Here is an 8958-nt window from a genome sequence, read left to right as displayed (position 1 = left end):
TTATATATTTCGTTTTCATGGTGGAAATTGGTGAATCGTCATTCACCTACCTTTCAAATATGTTTTAACTTAGATTACGGCATCCCTCTTCTAAGTTATAATATATTGTGATTGGATCCTAGCCTTAATATTACATTTGGGTGTTTTATTAAGGACTATCTTTATATCTAAACCAAACTTGTCTTTTCTTCTTTTCAGATGTCTTCCAACAATGCTGCTTTTGGCTCAAAACCCTATCGGCTCCTTTTCTCTCATGAACCTTTATGGGAGCGTCATTTTTGATGGATCCAACTTTACCGATTGGATCAGGAACATCAGGATGGTCACTCGGTACGAGAACAAAGAATATGTTCTCGACAAGGAGCTTAAGGTACCTGAGCCAACTACTACTCCTGAGGAGTTTGCTAAATATGAGACACATGAAAGAGATGCTACCAAAGTGGCATGCATCATGATTACCACTATGATAGCCGAGCTCCAAAAGTCCTATGAGGACTATTATCCTTTTGAGATGCACCAGGATTTGATGGACCGCTACCATCAGAGTGCTCGTCAAGAGCGATATGAAATCATCTCCTCCATGATAACAACCCGAATGAAAGATGGTGAACCCATCACAGGCCACATACAGAAAATGCAAAGGTATGTGGACCGTTTGATGAAGCTAAATGTGAACTTCCGCGAGGAGTTAGCAATAGATATGATTTTACACTCCTTACCATCATGTTATGATCAATTCCGCATGACATACCACATGAACAAGGAAGAAGTCACGCTCAGCAAACTTCAAGGACTCCTAAAAACCGCAGAATCAGGTCTTAAAGGTAAGTCGGTTGTTACCACTCCTACTCCTACTCCAAACTCTGCACCTATCCTGGCAATCAGGAAAGGTAGAGGGAAAAAGAGGAAGAACCCTTCGAAGGGTACCAAGGGTAAGACCCTTGATGGCTCCTCTTCAAGCGGAACCAAGAAAGGTTTTGTCACTCCTTCTGCTGACCCAAAAGCGGCTGAATGCTTCTATTGCCATGAAAAGGCGCACTGGAAGCGGAACTGCCCAAAGTACCAGCAAGATTTGAAGGACGGGAAAGTGAAACCAAACCATGCAGGTATTTACAGTATATTATCTAATAACTCACCCTATTCTATCTCTATTGGGCAGTTCCGCTTCCAGTGAGCCTTTTCATGGCAATATAAGCATTCAGCCTCTTTTGGGTCAGCAGAAGGAGTGACGAAACCTTTCTTGGTTCTGCTTGAAGAGGAGCCATCAAGGGTCTTACCCTGGGTACCCTTCGAAGGGTTCTTCCTCTTTTTCCCTCTACCTTTCCCGATTATCAGGACAGGTGCGGAGTTTGGAGTAGGATTAGGAGTGGTAACAACCGACTTACCTTTAAAACCTGATTCTTCGGTCTTTAGGAGTCCTTGAAGTTTGCTGAGGGTGACTTCTTCCTTGTTCGTGTGGTATGTCATGCATAATTGATCATAACGTAATGGTAAGGAGTGCAAAATGATATCTATTGTTAACTCCTCGGGGAAGTTCACATTCAGCTTCATTAAACGGTCCACATACCTTTGCATTTTCTGCATGTGGTCCGTGATGGGTTCACCATTTTTCATTCGGGTTGTTATCATGGAGGAGATGATTTCATATCGCTCTTGACAAGCACTCTGATGGTAGCGGTCCATCAAATCCTGGTGCATATCAAAAGGATACTAGTCCTCATAGGACTTTTGGAGCTCGGCTGTCATAGTGGCCATCGTGATGCATGCCACTTTGGTAGCATCTCTTTCATGTGCCTCATATTCAGCAAATACGAGTACTATACCTCCAAATCATCAAAAAGTTGGCCTCCAAATTCGAAACTTTCAACCTAAGCCAAGTTCACAGAGAAGAAAATGATAAGGCAGACACACTAACCAACCTAGGATCATCCCTTAGGATCCCGCCAGAAAGCAGCATCCTTATAACCCATATATTGATCCCGACGATAGACTATCCTTGCAACAAACCAGATGACCCCAATCACCATGACCAAACAACCAATGTGGCAATAATCGAGGATCCTAACCCTCAACCACTTCCTTAGGTTTCGTACTCATCAGGATCTCAACATTCAAGATCCTCCGTAGCACTCCAAATCTTGGATCCAACCCATAGTGGAATATCTCCAAAATGGCACGATCCCAAGAAAAAATAAACGTGACAGAGCATTCAAGATGAAGGTATCACAATTTGTGTTTTTCCAGGGAAGACTATACAGCAAATCCATGTCAGGCCTATATCTTTGATGCTTAAAAGATCACGAAGCTGAAGAAGTATTAAAAGATATACATGGAGGAGACTGTGGCAACCACACTGGTGGCAGATCCTTATGCTCCAAAGCATTAAGGACCGGATATTACTAGCTAACGATAAAAAAAAGATGCTTTCTTGCATGCCTAAATATGCGATGCTTGTCAAATATATATCAACATCCTTCATCAACACAACGGAACCGTCACATCTTATCATTTCCTATTCGCAATTCATGAAATGTGGAATGGATATAGTTGGAAAGCTACCAAACGCTCTTGGTGGAAAGGTGTTCATGTTAATGATGACAGACTACTTCTCGAAATTGATAGAGGCTAGATCATTTGTTCAAGCATAAGACAAGGAAGTAGTCTTGTTAGTCAAAGGAAATATCCTAACCAGGTTCAGGATCCCTGCTAAGATCATACGCGATAATGGATCCTAGTTCATAAGCAAAAGGACTTGAGACTTTTGAGCAAATTGGGGGATTAAAATGATAATGTCCACTCCCTTTCACCCAGAAGCTAATGGACAAGCTAAAACCAACAATAAGATCATAGTCGTCAATTTAAAGAAGAGGTTATTGTAGTGGTGTTGATTATGATGACATTTGCGGAATACGAAAAGATCTAGTGAATCATCATGTAAAGTGAAGAACACAAGGAGTAAATAAATCTGTGTAAGCTCATATTAGATCTAGAAAGGATATACAAAATGGGTTTGTATAAATTTCTCTCTCTAGTCTAACACTCCAAAATAATTATTCTAAATATGAGTGTCACTCATTTCCTATTTATAGGAAAGACAACTCATTTACACATAAATAAGGGTATGCCACATCCAAGCGTGACTTTGCACCCTAACATTCTCCCCTCAAAGTTAGGATTTGATGCCCAGGCTTCAGTCTCCAACGAGCTAGCACGAGCAAGACCAAACTCCCCCTCAAAGTAACACCGGTCTTCAAATCTGCAAATGAATATCCGACAAACCCGCTTCGAATACCCATCATTCTTCCCATTTTTATAATAAAAAAATGATTTTAAAACCCATTATGGGTAAGATGCGCCCGAGGAATAAACTTCACAATACTCCCCCATGATGTGTACCAAAAATGAATCACCAAAAATCTTGCACGGAAAAACAATCACGAAAAAGCCTCAAAAAATTTCCAATTTGTGAAATTATTTTGACTTTTTGGGTGAAAGTTGCAAGATTTTCCAAAATCCGGGTAAAAACTGTCACTTTCTGAATTCTACAGGGACCCGTTGCGCCAAAAACAGCCAAATGTATGAAACTCTCCCCCCTTTGCGAAACTGGGTAGAAAGTGTTAATTCGCACAAACTACAGGGACCACAAATGAACATTCTTCAATTTCTCAGAAAACTAGCCCAATTTCGAAGTTGGGTGTTTGCTGCCAAATTTTCGAAATTACAGGGACTAAATGAGAAACTTCAGCTTTCTTCACAAAATATTTTCATCATGTCGAAATTGGACCATTTCTGCCATTTCGTGAAAAGATTAGGGACCCAATTCGAAAATATTTGTTTTCTTCTTCCCAATTCGTGAATGGTTCACACTAGACGTCATCGAATGCTTTCATCTTGTCTTTAACGAAACTGATTTGAATCATTCGACCCAAAACTCAGCCTTCTCAATCGGTATCACGATAGCGAGCCATTCATTATCAACATGATCAAAACCAGAGTCGAAATTTACTTAATCCATGAATAAAAATTTGATTTTGACTTTTTCTGTTTGGCTTTTCGTTAATCAGTCGAATTTGCCGTCTTCATCCAATAATCACAATCGAAATTAATAAGCCTTCCCCCTTCGAAATCAAGATTCAATCACTTGATCTTCTCAGTCACACATCACATTCCAATACCCACAAATACAGTCGATGCAAAACTCTACCCCAAACCAATGATTTTCGATCAAAATCAACTTCACAAAACTGATTTTAGTTGCAATCGACTCCAAAACAACTTCCAAACTGAGTTAGATCATAAAGTCGATGTCTACTATACCACTTAGCAACCAATTACGAATCAAAAGTTATTGAATTGAAAATAAAATAAACAATGTTGACTTTTGAATTGACTATTCGATTTTAATAATCGACGTGATTTCTGCAATCATTAACATTACGAATCGACTACAACAGAAACTCAAAAAATCAATTTCGACTTAAGACTCAACAATCAAAAAATACAGGAATTGTTCGATTCTGGACTCATCCAACTCGAAATTAGAAATCGACTCCAAGCAACAACATTAGGATGCAAGAGAACAAGATTAAACACGATTCACAAACAATTCCAGTGAACATATTCTATTTGATTTCAATTTGAAATCAAAATTAGATTTGAATCCAAACTCCCTTCCGAGAAACAAAACGTTGATGCTAAATATTGATACGAGAAAAAGAATATGTGGATTACGAATCGGATAATGAACAGTAACTAGAATGGTTTTTGGGCTGAAAAAATATCAAACATGAACAGTAACTAAATGGGCTCGAAACAATTACTCGATGAACAGTACATTTACGAATGTGGATTACATGAATATTGAATTAAAATGATTTTGATTTTGGTTTGAGCTTGATCTATGGAAGAAAATAGATTGGATCTACAATTGGGGATGAAACGAATTCTATCCAATCGAGTCAAAACGATCAAAAATTAAAAACGAAATGCACGAATCGAAATCATGGACTTTTTGGAATCCATTTGAGAATTTGTGATACCTTTTTGACGAATCGAGTTCCATTTTCAACGAACGAATCAAATTTAGAAGATCTTGGTTCTTTTGTTGGAATGAGAAAATCTCCAATTTTAACACTGTACCATCCATGATGCGTGATGTACAACTAGTTCTTCGTGTTCTTCGTGTTCTTCAACGATCCAAGAACATCTTCAAAAGAACCACCAACACTTTTGGATTTTGACTTCAAATTCAATACAACATTTGGAGATTGTTTCTTTAGAACCCAAATTTGCTTCACGGATTTCGGATTCACAACAACATTCGACGATTTTTGTGAATAAACCCGCTTGTTCTTCCGTTTAATTTTCTTCTTCTTTTTCTTTCTCATCTTTTTGCATCTTGAAGACTTGATTTCATGAACAAACCCACTTTCCACAACTTCAACTTTTTGAGTTTGAATCAAATCTTTTAGAGTTTGATACTTGTGAATTTCTTGGATCACTGGCTTCCGATAAGGAATCATTCCTTCAAACGAATCACAAGAATCAACTTGAACTCCAATCGAGCAAAAAAAAATTCATCATAAGAATCAACTTGAACTCCTTTTTCTTGAACATCAAGAACATCAAGAAGATCAAGAACATGATGATCATCATTAAGAACATCTTCAACAAACTTAAGAGCATGAAGATCACTTGGGTTTTCAACATGAGAGAAATATATCTCTTATTAAACAAATCTCTCTCTTCTCCTTCTTTTCGATTATCACTTGCAACTAACTTGAGTATGAAAAGATCATATAAACATTCAATCTTCAAAAGTGGTTGAAATAACAATCTTCCATGATCATCCTTCAAACCTCCATAAGAAATCAAAGTTTCCTCTGAAATGAACCCACTTAACACCAATCCATAGAATTGAAATTCGTTGACTTTGTATTTCATATCTTTAACGAGTACAACCCAAGAATCATACTCCAAACTCACCATGATCACTAGAACTTGAAGATTTCTAGAGAGAGAAAGTGATTTTGAATGGGTTTTCTAGAGAGAGAAAGTAAAAACCACTTGAATTCTAGTGAAGAAAATCGAATTATGAATAGAATCAAAGATGAATTCGATTTCTAGAATCCAAAACCTCTCTAAATCAATAAAATCAAAACACAATGAAGAATCACCAAATCAAGATTGCCACCTTGGATCAATTCTTGATGAAAATAAAGAACACCCGCTCTGATACCAATTGTAGTGGTGTTGAATATAATGGCATGTGCGGAATAAGAAAAGATCTAGTGAATCATCATGTAAACTCAAGAACACAAGGAGTAAATAAATCTGTGTCAGCTCATATTAGATCTAGAAATGATATACAAATGGGTTTGTACAAATTTCTCTCTCTAGTCTAACACTCCAAAATGATCAATCTAAATAAGAGTGTCACTCACTTCCTATTTATTGGAAAGACAACTCATTTACACATCAATAAGGGTAAGCCACATCCAAGCGGGACTTTTCACCCTAACAGTTAGACAAGAAGAAGCGAAGATGGGCAGAGGATCTTCCTTTTGTCCTGTGGGCCGATAGGATCACTTCAAAAACATCCACTACCTAAACTCCATACTCCTTGGTGTTTGGGGCAGAAGTCATGATCCCTACAGAAGTAATAATCCTAACAACAAGATATCAATTACATGATCACGAAAACAATGATAAGATCCTAGCCCAGGATGTTGAAACTATCGATGAACTCAAGGATCTTGCCAAGATTCATATTGTTTCTCATCAAAAAAGGATCACTAAAGCATATAACAAAAACATCAAAGTCAGAAGGTTCCGGGTAGGATATCTGGTACTTATGGAAACGTTCCAAAATAACAAGGTTCCCAGTGCTAGCAAATTGGCACCTAAATGGGAAGGGTCGTATCTCATTGATTCAAAAGCAGGAAAAGGGGAATATTGGCTAGCTACCCTTGAGGGTAACATCTTGTCAAGATCCTTGAATGTTATCCATCTAAAAGCATACTTCATGTAAGTTGTATCGATCACTTTCAAACAAACTCAAAGTACACTCGCTCGATCCTTTACTTTTATCTAATTCTTTTTATTCTTCTGAAAAAACATTACTAACTTAAGCATCGGAGGGGCGTTAGCCAAGCTAACGCCCACCCCAAGCTAACGTTGGATATGCGTAGGAACTCAAGGATCCTGACACACAAGGATCCAAAATTCAAAGATCCTGACCCAATAGGATCCCAACATCAGAGGATCCTAGCACTCAGAGATCCCAATAAGCACATCTTTATTGTTGGATAAGGTGTCTAAGTCCATAACTATTTTTGGTATGTAATTGAACCGACCCGGTGTGGTCCATTTGGGTTGCATGGCATCATGCAATTGGATAGACTAAATAAGAGAAATAACACTTATGGTTTATTAATATACTATAAATTCTAATATATTAATAATATTATTTAGTTGGTATTGATCAAGAATTAATCTAGAATTAATTAAGTGATCAAAAAGAGACTAATTAAATATATGGGTTGATTGTGTAAATCATCCATACTTGTATAGTGGGCTAGATGCTCCATGGATTATCAAGTTGGACTAAGGTTTATAGGATGCTCCAAGGATGCTCCATTGGAGTTACAAACCCATGGGTCATGGAAATGAAGAGCCATGTTACATTAGGGTTTACATGGTGTAACCCTAAATGTAACACACTATATAAAGAACATGTTATCTACCAAAATCGGCTACACTAGTGAGACAAGAGGGCAAGGCCGATTTCAAGTGTTAGACAATTCTCTCAAAGTTTATTCCAAGAGCATTCGGTGTTGTGTGAAACATTTGAGGCATCACATTTGGGGTGCTAGGCTCTCAAGGTTTTCAAGGAATCAAAACAACATATAGGTATGTAATTCTAGCCATCTTTTATGATTAAAGTTCCCCATGTATGCTAGATAGGATTATGAACCTTGGAAAAAGTATTTTGCATGTATTTTAGACAAACATAGATCCAAGGTTTTCTAGGGTTTCATGTACACTTAGGAGTGTTAGAATGCTCAAAACCCACCAGTGGTATCAGAGCCTAGGCTTGTTTGTTTGATACTTGATGCAAAATAGTGAAAAAAATCGAATTTCATGTTGTCTGCACAGGGGACTCGTCGAGTCCATGGGGGGACTCGACGAGTCCAAGCTTAAAATCAACCAAGTCGGCGAGTCAGTTCGTGCACTCGACTTTTAAAAGTTAAAATTCAACCCTTATACTTTATAATATTATAAGTTTAATAATATATATATATATATATATATATATATATATATATATATATGTATTAAATCAAAGTCGTTTTACCGTTACTAGGCCTCATTCACGAAGCCGGTCTATAAGGGGGTATAAGGTTGTTGCCTATAAAATGGCAGCTTAATGGGTGTCCACTCTCACCCACTGCTTCCTTGACTGGTGGAGGGTCGTTAGCCGAACGGGTAGGACAATGACTTAAAATTCTCATTAAAAGTATAATGATTATTATAAAGTAACTAAATGTTTTATAAATTCCCAATCTTAGTTACTTTAGGAAAATGTGAATAAGGTGCTAACCCATGAAATTACACTTTGCACTTTGATTAAGTCGTTAGTGGAACGTGTGTGGTTAACCGGCACACTAACTTGGACTTAACAAGGTATGAAAAGGGTGACTTAAGGTTTTTCATAGGTCGGTGGAGCGCGTGTGGTTAACCGGTACATCGATTAAGTGAAAAACATTAAGGGTACCAAGTAATTTGCATGGTTACTTCACACCTTGTTTTGTGACCCTCGGTATCCCATTCACAAAACATAAATAGCACACTCGAGATTGAAACATGCCATTGAAAAGTTCAATGAATCTCAAAAGAATCTAGGAGTTTCTAGAAACCAAATAAAACCTAATACTTATATATTTCGTTTTAATGGTG

The sequence above is a fragment of the Lactuca virosa genome, chromosome 8 (genome assembly GCF_052849685.1).
Source record: "Lactuca virosa cultivar CGN04683 chromosome 8, Lactuca_virosa_CGN04683_v6, whole genome shotgun sequence".
NCBI lineage: Eukaryota > Viridiplantae > Streptophyta > Magnoliopsida > Asterales > Asteraceae > Lactuca > Lactuca virosa.
Note: the sequence above shows the minus strand (reverse complement) of the source record.